This window comes from Mastomys coucha, unplaced genomic scaffold (genome assembly GCF_008632895.1).
Source record: "Mastomys coucha isolate ucsf_1 unplaced genomic scaffold, UCSF_Mcou_1 pScaffold16, whole genome shotgun sequence".
NCBI lineage: Eukaryota > Metazoa > Chordata > Mammalia > Rodentia > Muridae > Mastomys > Mastomys coucha.
In genome coordinates, this window is record NW_022196898.1 from 72,442,041 (window position 1) to 72,457,433 (window position 15,393).

The 15,393-nt window shown below is 35.9% G+C and overlaps 2 long non-coding RNA genes across 3 annotated transcripts; both read right to left on the reverse strand.

Moving 5' to 3' along the window:
* Nucleotides 1-542: 542 nt before the first annotated feature.
* On the reverse strand, nt 543-11,529 carry LOC116094302. The gene is made up of 3 exons (XR_004120035.1): nt 9,844-11,529; nt 9,069-9,174; nt 543-758 (listed from the first exon to the last, which is right to left on the reverse strand). It is a non-coding gene; the product is annotated as an uncharacterized LOC116094302 (long non-coding RNA).
* A 1,883-nt stretch (nt 11,530-13,412) lies between these two features.
* Nucleotides 13,413-15,256, reverse strand: LOC116094303. 2 transcript variants are annotated; one of them, XR_004120037.1, is made up of 3 exons: nt 14,976-15,256; nt 14,565-14,670; nt 13,413-13,798 (listed from the first exon to the last, which is right to left on the reverse strand). It is a non-coding gene; the product is annotated as an uncharacterized LOC116094303 (long non-coding RNA). The 2 variants fall into 2 exon arrangements; XR_004120036.1 differs by having other exon boundaries at nt 14,445-14,670.
* Between the last annotated feature and the right edge of the window lie 137 nt (nt 15,257-15,393).

Sequence of the window (15,393 nt, forward strand, 5' to 3'; positions counted from 1 at the left end):
CCAAATTAGGTTGTTTTATCTGCACTGTTAATTTAATCTAAATTTTTTACTAGTTTTAATATCATGAATCAATAAATACAAGTTGAAAGGCATAAGATAAATTAATACTACCAAATAAACTGTATTATAATATGATTTGCTAAAAAATAAAATCAAAATTAATACATAGCTATGGGATAATATTTTTTAATTTAGTTTAATTTTTTTTATTTATTCACTTTACATTCCACTCACTGGCCTCCCTCCCAGTCATCCCATTGGACAATCCTCCCCCTAGCCCCCTTCGCCTTCCTCTCTGAGTGAGTGGGGCCCCTTGGAGCATCCCCACACTCTTGTTTCTTCAAGTCTCGGTAAGATTAGGTTCCTACTCTCTCACTGAGGCTAGACAAGGCAGCCCAGCTAGAAAAACATATCCGAGGTATAGGCAACAGCTTTTGGGATAGCCCCTGCTTCAGTTGTTCGGTACCCACATGAAGACCAGGCTGCATGCCTGCTACTTATGAGTGGGGGAGGCCTAGGTTCAGCCTGTGTATGCTCTTTGGTTGGTGGTTCAGACTCTGAAAGTCCCAAGGTCCAGATTAGTTTACTCTGTTGGTCTTCCTGTGGAGTTTCAATCCACTTTCAGGGATGGAATCCTTCCTCCTCTTCTCCCTTAAGAGTCCCCAAGCTTCACCTACTATTTAGCTGTGGGTATCTGACTCTGTCTGAGTCAGATGCTGGGTGAAGCCTCTCAGAAGACAGCCATCATAGGCTCCTGTCTGAAAACATGACAGAGTATCATTAATAGTGTCAAGGATAGGTGCTTGTCCATGCGATAGATCTCAAGTTGGGCTAGTTATTGTTTGGTCATTCCCTCAGACTCTGTTTCCTCCCCTGTGCCTATTTGTAGACAGGATAATAAATTTTAGGTTGAAAATTTTGTGGGTGGATTGGTGTCGCTAGCGCTCCACTGGAGTTCTGCCTGGCTACAGGAGGTAGCTTCTCCAGCTTCTCTATCTGCAATGTTGTGAGTCTCAACTAAGGTCACCCCCATCGATTCTTGAGCTGTTCCCATATCCCAGGTCTCTGTCTAGTCCTGGAGGCGCGCCGGCCATTCTCGCCCCCCCCCAGTATGAAAATTTTTAAACTTTAACATACAGGAAGTTTAACTTGCATTTTCTGATAAAAGTGTCTCCTGGACCATTTCTATTAATGTGACAAGATTGTTGATAACTTCAAAAATTATTCTAGCTTGCTCATCTAATGTATCAATTCAGTTCACATTTATAATAACATCAGTGTATCATATCAAATCACATTTCATATAACAATGAGATCATATAATCCAGCATCAGAAACTAGGAAGGGAAGTTACCTTGAGAAAAGCTTCAATTTCTGCTAACCAGTGTCAACTACACTTTAACTTACAGAAGTGATGTCAATATAACTAAATATGAAATTTGGTTTATTACTATCATTTCTAGTTTATTATTGAAGAAGATATAGTAACTAAATCTAAAGAATTTTTATATATAATCTATTAGATATTATGTATTATGTATATGTTTATATATATGTATATACACACACATATATATGTACATATATATGAAATAGTTGCCAAACAGTGAAAGAGAGATATATAAATTTCAAATTCATGGGTTCAACTCTACATCATCCAAGATAGTTCATTTGAATTAGGACAGATGTATGTAGAGGCAATTCTGTGTACAATAAAGCATGAAAGGAAAAGAACACACAACCCGACCTTTTTGGAAACTTGAATAAAATACATGCATATGAAGAGTGAAATACTGGACTAGCAATGCTTGCCATAAAGCCTAAGGAAATTCTTGGAGACTGCATAGTAAACAGAAAGCAATAATACCCACATATGTACAGAGGTCTATGCGCGTGCATGCGTGCACACAGACACACACACACACACACACACACACACACATCATTTATACACACACAGTAAATAAACAAATGTAAAATTAAAAGAAAGACAAGAAAACAAATAAGGTTTTTATTTAGTACTGTAGCAAGAGAAAGTTCTTTGAACCTGTGTATATGCTCTACTCTTATCACAGAACCAAATATAGAGTCTGTCCAATAGAATACAAGTCTGTAGTTACATATTAGAAATGGCAAAATAATGTGGTTTGAATTATTATTGAAATTTCAGTGTTCCCCCAAATATAGTTAAAGTGAAGTGAACAATGGATATCTTTTGGATACTGCATGTTACCAATTATCAGGCTATCAAATAAGGATCCATGTCCTAAGGTGTAACAGACAGACCATTATCAGGCTATCAATACATATCCATGTCCTAAGGTGTGACAGACAGACTCCATATCCTAAGGTGTGACAGACAGACTCCATGTCCTAAGGTGTGACAGACAGACCCCATGTCCTAAGGTGTGACAGACAGACTCCATGTCCTAAGGTGTGACAGACAGACCATAATGTTTCCTTGTGCACTATTCATGTCCTAAGGTGTGACAGACAGACTCCATGTCCTAAGGTGTGACAGAACGACAGACCATAATGTGCCTTGTGCGCTCACCCTAGAAATTGTCCTTGTTCCTGAGTATGGGGGTTCTTATGATTGCGATATGGATGTAGCATGACTTAAATTTATGTTGTATGTGTGTGTTCCAATCTGTTGCTATGGTATAAATTCAGTGACTCATTTCTGTTTCTTAGCTTCCATTTTTTTGAATGAGATAATATTGAAGGTCTTAGTTTAGGAAGCATGGAAATATAGTAGCATTTATAGTAGCTCTTTTTCTATTATCCAAAAATAAAATGAGAATTTATTTTTTATAGTTGAAATAAAACCATTTTACCAATGGCCTTAGTAATCTTGGAAGGAGATTTTTTCTTTTTATTAAAAATAGATTTTTTCTCACATAATACATCTTAATTATGGTTCCTCTTTCTCTACTCCTCCCACTTCCTCTCCACCTCTCCTCCCAATCAGATCCATCCCTTTACTGTCACACATTAGAAAATAAAAAAGGGTTTAGTAATAAAATAAAATAAGGTAAAATATAATGAAAAAAAAAACAAAACAAAAACTAACACATTGGAATAGGACAAAACAAACCAAAGAAGAGCCCAAGAAAAGGATATAAAACACAGAGAAAATAATTCCCATCTGTTTTCATACTCAGGAATCCCATAAAAACACTAAAATATATACACAGTAGACCTGTAGGATTAAAAGTATGAAAGAAAATACATATGATTAAAAAATAAAAATTAAAAGCAAGACTAAAAAAAAAAAAAACAAGAAAATCCATGTGAGAACAAGAAACTATTGTGGTCTATTTGAAGGAGTAATTTGATTTCCCAGTGAGATTACCTTGATTAAACTGAACTTTCATTTGTCAGTGTCTGTCAAATAGAGGTTACTCTTGGATTAGGGATTTGATAGATAGCCCATTTATGTAGGGTTAAATATTCCAAGCCTGTTACTCTTTGCACATTATGTGGCTGTGGTTCTCCATATCTGTTTCCATCTGATGCAGGAGATGGTTTCACAGGGTTTTCTCTAAAATCTTAAGGGAAGCCCCCATGGTTCCTTAATATCATTGTATGCCTGCGAATTTAGTAGCATATGGATAATGACACATTCAACTGGGGCTGCTGAACCTTCAAAAACATTTTCTAAGGCACAATTATATGAATAGCATACCCCAGAGGCATTTACTTCTTTAAATGAAAATCTGTTAAATGATTTCAGTTATACAATCTACATTAGTTCATTGATGGGGTGTGCATAAAGCATACTTCCTATGTCCCAAAGAAGGTATTTAGATTCTCTTTAATGAAACTAACATCTTTAAATATATACAATCTCTTTTGCCACCATTTTTCATATAGTCACATTATGTAGTTAAATTTTCTTTATTTTCTTTACTGAAATATTTTTGCATACAATAGAATTTGAGCATATTCTCTCATCTCCCCAAATCCTTCCCGATCTTCCCTACCTTCTTGGTCCACCCAAGTACATGTTCACTATATTCTCTCTCCTAAAAAATAAGCACAAAACAAAAGACACACAGGTGTCAAAACAAACAAAAAGCAAGACAAAAATACTAAAATAAAGCAACCCAAAAAGCACACACATTCACATATACAGGTACATACACACATACACACAGCACCACCACCACCACCAACAACAACAACAACAACTTAAAAACATAGATTGCTTTCTTCAGGCTAACTCCTCCTGACCATGGGACAAACCCCAGAGTGTGACTGATATACGCAATGCTATTACATTGAAGAAACCTGATTTTTCTGTCCCCAGATAGTATCACAAATGGCTTCACGGTTTGGTGTGCCTCTTCGAGCACATTTCCCCTTTTCTAACCTATAACTATCTAGTGTGAACCTATGCAGGCTTTATGCATGATGTCACTGTGTCTATATAGATGTCAGCCATGTAGTGTCTGTATGGTAGTGTTTTCTTGAAGTTTACTACCTCCATGTCTTCACAATCATTCTGCTTCCCCTTCTACATAGATTCCTGAACCTTGAAGATTCGGGTTAAATAAAGACATCTCATTTAGGGCTGAATGATCTGAAGTCTTTCATTCTGCACATTGTTTGGTTGTGAAGCTCTGTGTTAATTACCATCTACTTTGTGTAAAAGCATCTCTGATGGGGGTTGAATGACGTACTGATCTATGGGTATAGCAATACACCATTAGAAGGAATTTTATTTCTATATTCCTTTAGTAGAATAAACAGTAGTAGGTTTTCTCTTAGGCTGGCGGTTATTTAGCTTCAGGTTGCTGGTCACTTAGCAGTGTCAGGCATGGGCTCTATCTCATGGAGTAGGCCTTAAATCTAACCAAACCTGTTAGTTATACTAAGACCATTTGTGCCCCTATTGCAGCAATATATCTTGCAGGCACGTTGCAGGGTTTGTAGCTGGGTAATATGATGACTTTCCCCTTGTGGTGTGCAAACTACCGTCAAGCACCGTAAATGAAAATGAGTATGGATGAATCTTCTATTTGCTCACCAGATCAACTTCTTCATGCTTGATCGCATAAATATTTGGTTTCCTCAGCAATAGGTTCTTACAGTTCAGTTGTGGAGGGTATTACAAAGCCATGGCAATAGCCGATGCGGTTTCAGGGCTCATGGAGCATCTTTCCCCAATGAATCTACATGGCGTTCCATTCCTGGAACTGTAGGTTTACTGGGTAACACAAGAACTAATTGGAATATTTTCTCCCCTGTTCTATGGTGACTCTATTTAACTTCTTTTATATCTGTATATAATTTTGGAAAACTTTTATGGTAGTAGGTTTCCTTTGGCTTTTTGAAAGGCCTCACTCTATTCTCTCCTTTGTCCTCCCATTTCCCACCCCATCTAGTCCTCCCGTTTTTCTTTCCCTTTATTTCTTTATATCACTATGCTCTATTATCTTACCTTTTTTATGCATTTTTAATCCCGAGTCTCATATCAACACTAAAATCAGCATACAAAAACTATTCTATAATTTAAATGCTATTATTAAGTTTTGCTTGATATTTTTGTTTATTGATTAATTTAGTTCACTATGTTTAAATTTATAAAGTCAAATTATCACAATAGGTAAAATGTAGAGAAAATATTTGGTAGACTATAATATGAATGATACCCATATTATATGTCCAATTCTTGAGACAACCTGAATTCCTATCCAAAACCTCATGAGTAGTCTTTGCTGTCTTCAATCTTATTTGCATCCTAATTAAATTTCCACAAAAACCACCCTTTATACTCTGTTTATAGCATTTCAGCGCTGTGTAATGTGCATTACAAGGTTCCAAGACTTAAGACCTACATGAAAAGGTTTACATACAAGGATAATCTTGTTCTTGGTACCAGTTTTCTGAATTAGCTATCTGAGTGCCTTACAGAAAGAAATTTACAGGTGGAAGATTCATTTTGGCTCAGAACTTCAGAAAAATTTTATATATTATGGTAGAGAACTCCATAGAAGCATCTTCGCTAAAGAGAGAGAGCATGTGTAGGCTGATCAAGGTGGATCAGGAAAATGTGAGGTAAGAATCAGAAACAGGTGTAACCTTTAAAATCTTATCCCCAGTTATTCAATTCTCTCAATTAGCTAGCCTCCAAATCCTAAATGTCTGTGATCCAAAATAGTCCACTCTCTACAGACCAAATCTGTGGAGCCTAAACCTTCCATGAACAGTTCAGACTCGAACAAAAATATTCACCACAACATCGATGTTATGAGAATGCTTCTCTATTAATGTATATATTATTGAGCTTGTTTTATTTAATACATAAGAAATTAAGTGTTCTTTGTGTTAGTTTTATTCCTGTTGTTATAATAAAACACCCTGACAGGGGCAATTCAGAGGAGAAAGGATTTGGTAGACCAACCTATTCTAGACATTTATTTCTTCACTGACAGACTACTTTGCCAGATGGCTCTACACTGAGTTAAAAGGACAATTCAATCTACTTTATATTTCACTTTTGTACTAAATAATTTGCACTAATCAAATTGGATAATTTTAGTATTTATTTGATAATTTTGGAAATTTTTTCTCAGAGTTCAGTCTCTCTTTGCAGTATTTCAGCACATTTCATTGCAACTCTGGCCACTAGAGACACACAGCTCAACAGCTGTGCCACATTTTGCTTAATGTTTTGTTTCATTGCTTGTGTTCCACAACTTGGTGATTTTTAAATCATTTTCCCCTTCCTTGGGAACATCTGGTATTCTTTCTTTTCATGTTCTAAAATGTATTAATTTGTCTGAGCAAGAGTTTTTCCTGCTCTGGAATACAGCCAAGTCTGAAGTTTATTTTAATTTGAAAAAACAGTGACTTGGAAACTATAGTTATTTATGATTAAATGTGCTTTTGCAAGTTACTTCACATTCTGGGACAGATAAAACAAGATTGCAAAAAAAGCATGATTATATTGGAGAATAAAATCTCTTAAAGTCACAGAGCAATTGCATGCTAGTTATGTAGTTTTCCTCATGTATTGCAAAGTCTATGGGTAATATATTTAAACCTATTAACAAAGTGATTTTATTGCTTGATTTTTCATACATATATGTAGTATATTTTGATCAAATCCACTTGCTGTTTTCTCTACTCTAGTCCCTTACTCTCTATCACTTTTTCTCTTCTAAGATTTTGTGTTCCTTATTAAAACTGACAAGAGTCTATTTACTATTGTCTACATGTGCCTGGGTATAGAACCATCTACTGGATCAAGAATACCATCACATTTCTGATGAAAACTGACTCCCCTCTCCCAGAAGCAGTAGTTAACAGCTCTTAAACTGGGGGCAAAATTTCATGGCTCCCTCCTTGATGCATGCTGAGAGTTTGGCTGGGTTCAGATCTTGTGCATGATATCAGAGCCCCTAGACTTGCATTTCAAATTTCATAATATTGGCTATATATACAATTAAAGCTCTCTTTTGAAAATTCTCAAAATGCAATTTTGGTAAAATTACAATATTTACAACAGTCTTACCAAGACAAATGTTTGAATGGTGTTGAATCCCAATGTGCTTTCATGGTTCTTTAGAAGCTTGATAAATATATTTATCATTTGCATATTCATAGGGTCATTTGAAATGACAAATATAGATAAAGTAAAGTTTATAATTTTGAGACCATATAAAAATAGCTTGGATCTGCATGAAAACCAGTAACGAATATGCACAAGTAGAAGCTTTCCCTGGAGATACATACATGCACATAAATAAAAATAAATAATAGACTATGTCTATGAAAATTAAAACACTGCATTTATTGAACTCTTTAATCAATTTGTTAGAAGGTACAATTGGAATTTTCCTGGTACTTCTAAACATAAATTTATAAACTGTTTCAACATAATGAAATAGAAATAATGATAACATTGCATTTTATTAAGTGAAAATAAGAAATTTTGATGCTTATTAAGAACTGTGCAATAAGACTGGTATATAGTTATACAAATTTAAACAATTGCATCATGTGATAGATAAATCAAATTGTAGATTATCTCAAAAAGTAGTGTTTTACCTTTATTACATTTTTATGTTTTGTATCTTTGTTCATTCATAATGAATATATGATTTACATATTAAAATGGTGAATAAGATCACAATGATCTTAATTTTTACTTTTCAATTTTATGTGTTCCTTTATTTTGAGTTTTTAATATATCCTCTCCCATGCACACGCACACTGGAAACACTCCTATATACCCCTTCTTGCTCACTTTCACACTCATGGTCTCTCAGTTTTGGGCCTGTAACATCTGCCATACCACTGACTGATCCTTAGAACTGATGGACAGATCTGGTTGCCGGGTGGATGTCTCTTCCTACCTCGGTTGTCCCTTTCCTCCCTCAGAGCTCCATATGCATCATTCCCGAAGCAGCATATTTGGTTGGTCAAAGAGGCCAAACCTTCATAAATAGTATAGGACTGTCATCAATGAAGGAGAAGGGTCTATGAGTAGCTGTGCTTCCTTGCTAGACTCTCTACGCAAGGCCAGGTTGTGTCTTATAATACTATTATATCAAGAATTAAGGGTAAATAAAATGCAAATCACTCAATGTTTCAGAGGGTTTTGTCAGTAGTGTAAAATATTGCATATGGGAAAGTATAGAATACATAATTTACTTAGCCTTAATTTAACTAATTATGAAAAGAATTAAATGTTAAAAATAAAATAATATCAAATAAAAATAAATAAGTATATTGAATTATAATAAATTAAATAATTCAAAGAATGGCTAAAATAGATGATATTGGTAAAATTTAGTCATCACTCAATTTTCTGTATACATATTAACTCACAAGCTTTCAGAGTAAAACAAATTACTAAAGTGTATGTAACACAAAGAGACAGCTAAAAGGGAACAGGATAAAAACATGAAATAAACAATTAAATGTTAAATGATTAAAATTAAAGAGCAGAGGTGAAAAACCATATGTCTTGGAAACTAAAGCACATTTGGAGGCCAACAAAGAAGTAGGAAAATTAAAGTCCATAATATATAAGACACAAGACTTGTTTAACTTACCATTAATAGTACAGGAAATGTGTGTGGCAGGAGAATTCTTTACATTTAGTTTTAATGGAACTGGACTTTCAGTGTTGAGATGCAAACACGAGTGAGTGATGAATGTCTGTAACAGTTTATGGTTGAGGCTGTTAGAACATTTATTCTTTAGACTCCAAGGAATAATTCCTCAAATATATACCCAAGAACAGCTCAGAAGTGTCTGAAGTGATACAGTTATAATCTTCTTATATTTACTGACAGGTTTTTGTTTTGTTATGTTATGTTTTATAAAGCAAAAGTACCTGAGAGGTTTTACCAGCACCTGACCAATATAAATGCAGATACTCACAGCCAACCACTGAACTGAGCCTGAACTACATGTTCTTATACCCTTGGTTCTTTTTGCTTTCTAAGCATTTTTACCTCTAGTTACATACACACTCTACAAGCAGAGCCAACTCTGTAATCCTTTCTAGCAGAAGAGAATCGAATGGACCTTCTGAGTTCTCATCTTTCCTCCCCAATCTTTTTTAAAATGGTATATGTGAAGTCTATAAAGCAAAACCAGAAAACCCCCTCTGGGAACAATAGGAGACCACCCAGCAGCTTTAGCTGGCATGTTGCCAATCTCCTTAAGCAATGTTGCTAACCCCTTATAATCTGCCATTTCCTTTAACACCTTAGAAGCAGAGTTACCCATTATGTCTAAGCCACATTGGCACCCCTGCAGTCATTACTTCTTTGCAACCTACTTTTAATCAATGTTCAACCTCTCCTTTTGCCCACCACCCACCATTGGCAGTGGAAGTGCAGTTATGAGGATATGAGGGACATTGACCCGGTTAGCAATAATTCTTTGAGGGTGAACTCCATCTTCATTGACAGCAATTCAGTCCTCCTGCAGCAAACACCAAATATGACTCAACAGCGACAATCGAGTCCTTTCAGCTGGCAGACATCAGGCATGAACCAGTAGTTCAATCCTGAAGAAACTCCGAGGTCCAATCACTAGCCTGAGGCATGGCTGCTTAAGCAGCAAGCTGCTGCAGGAACCCTGCGAGAAGTTCTTGAGTGAGTTTCTCTCAATGGTGGCATTATCACAAGTTGAGCTCAACAGCGCCATGTGAGGTAAACAAATACATGCATGTTGTTAGTGAGAAATAGCAAGGCAGAGCAAATCAGACCCATTCTCTGTGCTCTCTCCCACTGTCTGTGGGGTCATATTTATGTTCATTCATCACGTATCCTTTCACATGTCTGCTTTATCAAAACATCCTTCCACCTGTGCCTGTTTCAGGAATACCTTCTTCCCCCTGTCTGCTTTATCAAGACATCCTTTCACCTGTGTGCCCCAGCAGAATATTGTTTGACAGAACTGACTTTACAAAGAAACTAGAAGTTTCCATTTAAGTCTTCCTTTGAGAGGTCCATTACCAGTACGACTCCGAGGGTAAACAAAAGCAGTGCCCATATAACATAAAACAGCAAACTCATGAATAGAAACCAATACAGGTTTATAGTGCAGCCTGTGATGATAGAAAAGAATAGCACTGATCATGGATTGTAAGATAGGATAAATTGAAAAGTCAACAGTTACTACAAATAGACTACTTGTAAAGTGATGAAGGGAGAGAGAAAGAAGCAACATGAAAAAGTAAAGGACATGAGGTCTGACTAGTGACAGAAAACACAGTTACCCAATGTAAAACTAAAATGATCAAAGAAAGAAAAATGATCAAAAAAAAAAAAAAAAAAACTTCCATCATGATGAAGAGATAGATACACTTGTCTTCGCCAGGACTGGGGTTCTAAAGTTCATTTGGTGAACATGAGAAGAGGGCACTGAGACTTGTCCTTTGTCAGACCCAGACAGTGTTGTCCTGAGACTGAATCCTACCTACCATTTATATAGATTGCAACCAACAAAGTGACTGCTTCAGGTCCTGCATATGCCAATAATCTGTATAAGGAACTGAGATGTGGAACTGCTCCCAGAGTCCATCTAGCCTCAGTACCCTCGGGGACCTACATACTTTATCCAGCCCATGGACTTTAAATATGTCCACATCTTCCAAAAGTCTCTGACCTTTGCAAGATGGCGACATGGAGCAGGCTGGAGCAGTGGTGGAAAAGTAGGATGCAAGAAGTTTAGATTTCTCCTCGTTCCCATTTGCCTTTCCCTTTTTTACAATGACAACATAGCTTGTGTGAATATCACATTTCATACTTCATTGCTGCGTTTTAAGGAGCGTCCCTAATTAACTGTGTTGATCACCCCCTTTCCCCAACTACTTGAATCAAGAAAGAAAAGAGGATAGCAGGACCTGGAGATGTATAAATGAAGGGATTTCTGGCCTTCTGTTCCAGCTTCTTTTTCTCTTTCTGATGCCCAACTCTCAGAGGTACTCTGGAGCCTGTAGAAGCACTGACACACATTCGTACCTTCTTTTCAGGGGGTCACCATCTCTGAACCTCTCCAAGTCGCTGTGTAGAAAGAGTGAACATGGATGCATTATTTTTGTAACCCATCTCAAGGAGCAGCTGTTTTCTACCTCCATTTCGTGCTGTGGAAAAGCAAGAAAATGTTGCATGCTTCTAATACATAGTATTGGCTCCTTTTACTTCTGCAATATAAGGTCTTCAACTCAGATTCTGTTGCCACAAATTCAGTGCTTTCCTATCTGAGAAACACTCTCCTCACAGATCTAATATATCAACCTAGAAAACCACTTTTCAAGAAGGCTATTAGAGTTTTGCACAGATTAAATATATTTAATATGTGTCATCTATGATATCTTGCATTTTTTTAGTCAATCTTAATCTGCAATTATTTTCAACTCTCTGTTTTCCCCAGAAGCCTTCTTAGAAGCTAATATCATTCATGCTACATTCATGATTATATGTATTGTTCCTGATATAGTAATTCGATATAATAGCATCAAAACAATTTTAACTAATGAAAAGGTCATCATGGCAATATTATGTACATATTAATTATTTTTAATGTAAATGTTGTTCATGTCTATAAGGCTTTTTTGCAAACATATTATTAAATGATAGCCATTCTATTCTTTGAATGTAAAGTATTTAGCTAATTCTAATATTGTTAAAATTTTATTTAAATTCAGAAAAAGCCTTATTCCTCAATGCAAATAGCATTCCTTCCTTCAATCTCTACTTTACTGCCAGACTTTATATTAAAATAATCAACAGTACCTATTTTGTGTACTGCTATTTTCATATCCATCATAATTTCCATTATGAGATATCTATAGTAGGGTAATAAAGTGAGCACCACTGTGTAAGTCAAAGAAAATGATCATTCATTATTGGGAGAGTGATTATTGAACAACATATGTATCATTTTCTAAATCGTATATGGACATTCCAAGTGGTCAATGTGGCATTTAGTGAATACTATAACTACTATAAGAGAATTAATTAAATAAGATAACAATATGATTAAATAAGATAACAATATGATTATTTAGGTATTTTCAGATAGCTTGATCAGTCTTTTATCTCTGCAAGTAAAGATATGGCTCTTGGATCCTCCCTGTCTGCCAACTCATACCCTGTTGTACTCAGTATATTTAACATACTCAAGTCAGCCTGGTCAGCATGCTGGCCATTGCTGTTTCCTCTTTATCAATATGAAATTATTAGCTGTAAATCAAAGAGGAAGCTTACATTTTCATAACACCCTGTCTTTATATGGCAAAGAAGAGTTATCACAGTAGTTAATAGGCCTTTTTTTATTAGATATTTACTTTATTTACATTTCAAATGTTCTCCCCTTTCTTGGTTTCCCCACTGAAAAACACCCAATTCCCTCTTCCCTCCAACTACTTACCCTCTCCTGGTTCCTGGCCCTGGCATTCCCCTACACTGGGGCATAGAGCCTTCACAGGACTAAGTGTCTCTCCTGACATTGATGACCGACAAGGCCATCCTCTGCTACAAATGCAGCTGGACCCATGAGTTCCACCATGTGTACTCTTTGGTTGGTGATTTAGTCCATAGGAGCTCTGGGGGGGTGGGCACTGGTTATTTCATGTTGTTGTTCTTCCTATGAGGCTGTAAACCCCTTCAGTTCCTTGGGTCCTTTCTCTAGCCTTCATTGGGGTCCCTTTGCTTATAGTCGAATGGATGGCGGTGAGTCTCTACTTCTGTATTATTCTGGCACTAGCAGAGCTTCTTAGGAGACAGCTATATCAGGCTCCTGTCAGCCAGCACTTTCTGGCATCCACAATAGTGTCCAGGTTTGGTGATTGAATATGGGAAGGATCTCTAGGTGGGACAGTCTCTGGATTGTACTTCTTTCAGTCTCTGTTCCACACTTTGTCACTGCAACTCCTTCCATGGGTATTTTGTTCTCTTTTCTGAGAAAGATCAAAGTATCCACACTTTGGTCTTCCTTCTTGAGTTTCTTGTGGTTTGTGGATTATTAATAGGTCTTTTGATAGATTGTCAGAAGGGAACAAACCCCTAATGGTCTTTAATACCAATAAAATGGTGTCAAAGAATTGAAGACACAGAAATACAGAAGACACAAACTCTCTCTGCTCTTGGAAAACCAGAATCTTCAGTAGGTAAAGAAATTATTGCTGGTGTCCATTTATATAGTGCTCCTTAATCTGCAGCTGTGTGTGTGTTTCCTGCTTATTGTTTGAGTCTAGTCTAAGACAATGCTTCATATTTTCCTGTAAATACTTTTCAAGTATGCCAAATCAATACATCTTCAGAAGCTGTATGTGAACAACATAAACAAATGAAGACAGCTATGACTGAATGAATAAGCAAAAATTCAAATGAAATAGAAAGGAATTAAGAACCCTGACATAAACCCCGTCTCAGAACCTGACTCAGCAGCCCTTATGACTCTAGAAGTAATTTATTTTTGCCCAGAGACATTTTGACTTATAATTACTTATTTTAGCATAAACCTTTCCCATGAGAAATCATTATGTCCTTTATTAGAGTTGCTATGTTAACAAGTAACGAGGAATTACTATGTGAGGTGAGGTATATGCTAAGTAAAACACTGTTAAAACCAGCTACAGTGATGATTCTACTGAACATGCTGCACCTTGCTTAACTTGGTTATACTGATGTTCCCTTCTGTTTGGTCATGACAATAAAACTGCATTCTGTTTTGTAGACTCTATAATAAACTGATCCTTCAAAGCTACTATATCTTTCAGGGAACTGGAAGATATACAAAATGGTTATTCCAAGCAAAATAGCTATGCAACTTTCCTCTAAATGTGGATTGACTGCAAATTCAAATAGGTTACTGGCTATTTAATTATTTATTTCATATATGAATAATTAAAACCCTTTCTGCCATTGTTTGATGGCTATCAACTAAATTACCTCTTGTTACATACTTACCTCAGAATGACTGATTTTAAAGGTCTCTTCTACGTAAAATGGAAACTTTCATGCTTACTTCTGTCACAACTTTTGGAAGTTTCATTTTAGAATGTGAGAAAAATGAAGTTGTGTACTTACTTTTGTTTCCTGCCATCATTTCACTAGAACTGTGAATTTCTCTCCTGTGTTCAGTGTTTTGTTTCCTATTTTCAGTCTGTTCCATAAGTTAGTAACCAGAGTCTCTCTTAGAAGAAATATTATTAATTAATGTGTAAATACTCTACATTTTTATAAATCTACTTTGTTTATGATGTATGAGCATATAATATTAAAGTCAGAATCAGCATGTTTAAACAAAGTTCACAATAATATTTTAAAAAACATGAAGTTAACATTACTGTAACTGGTCAAGGTAACTATAGATGACTGAGGACCTGTTAGACAAAATAAGTGAATGACTAGAACTATTATTTTCTGGGACCTAAAATTATGAGATCATTTGGAATATAAGTGGTTCTTAGAGAAAAACTGTAAAAACTATTTCTGTACCTGTTAAAAGAGACAATATATTCACTTGTCTGTACTACTGCCTGGTTAAAGAATGGTGTCCAGTCTCTGAAAGTTCTTTGGATTTTTAAAGAAAATATTCCTTTTTTTGAAAACAGTTTGCTCCAGAGGCATAGCAATAGGTGTGTACCTCATATTCACATTGGTTCATTCAGTTCTCTCGTGTATATCATGGATATATGGTGTACTGTATTCTGTTTCCATATTAGGAGCCAGAAGTATAAGAGAGGGTTCTATTTCTGCCTTTCCCTCCATCTGCCCAACCAGGCACACATACTTCTAAAACATATCTACTCTGTTTGATCAAAGCTGATGTCATAAGCCCACATGACCAATAGAAAGAGAACTCCTTTTATGATCATATTTGTTCTCAGAACACAGAATCTTCTGCATAACACAC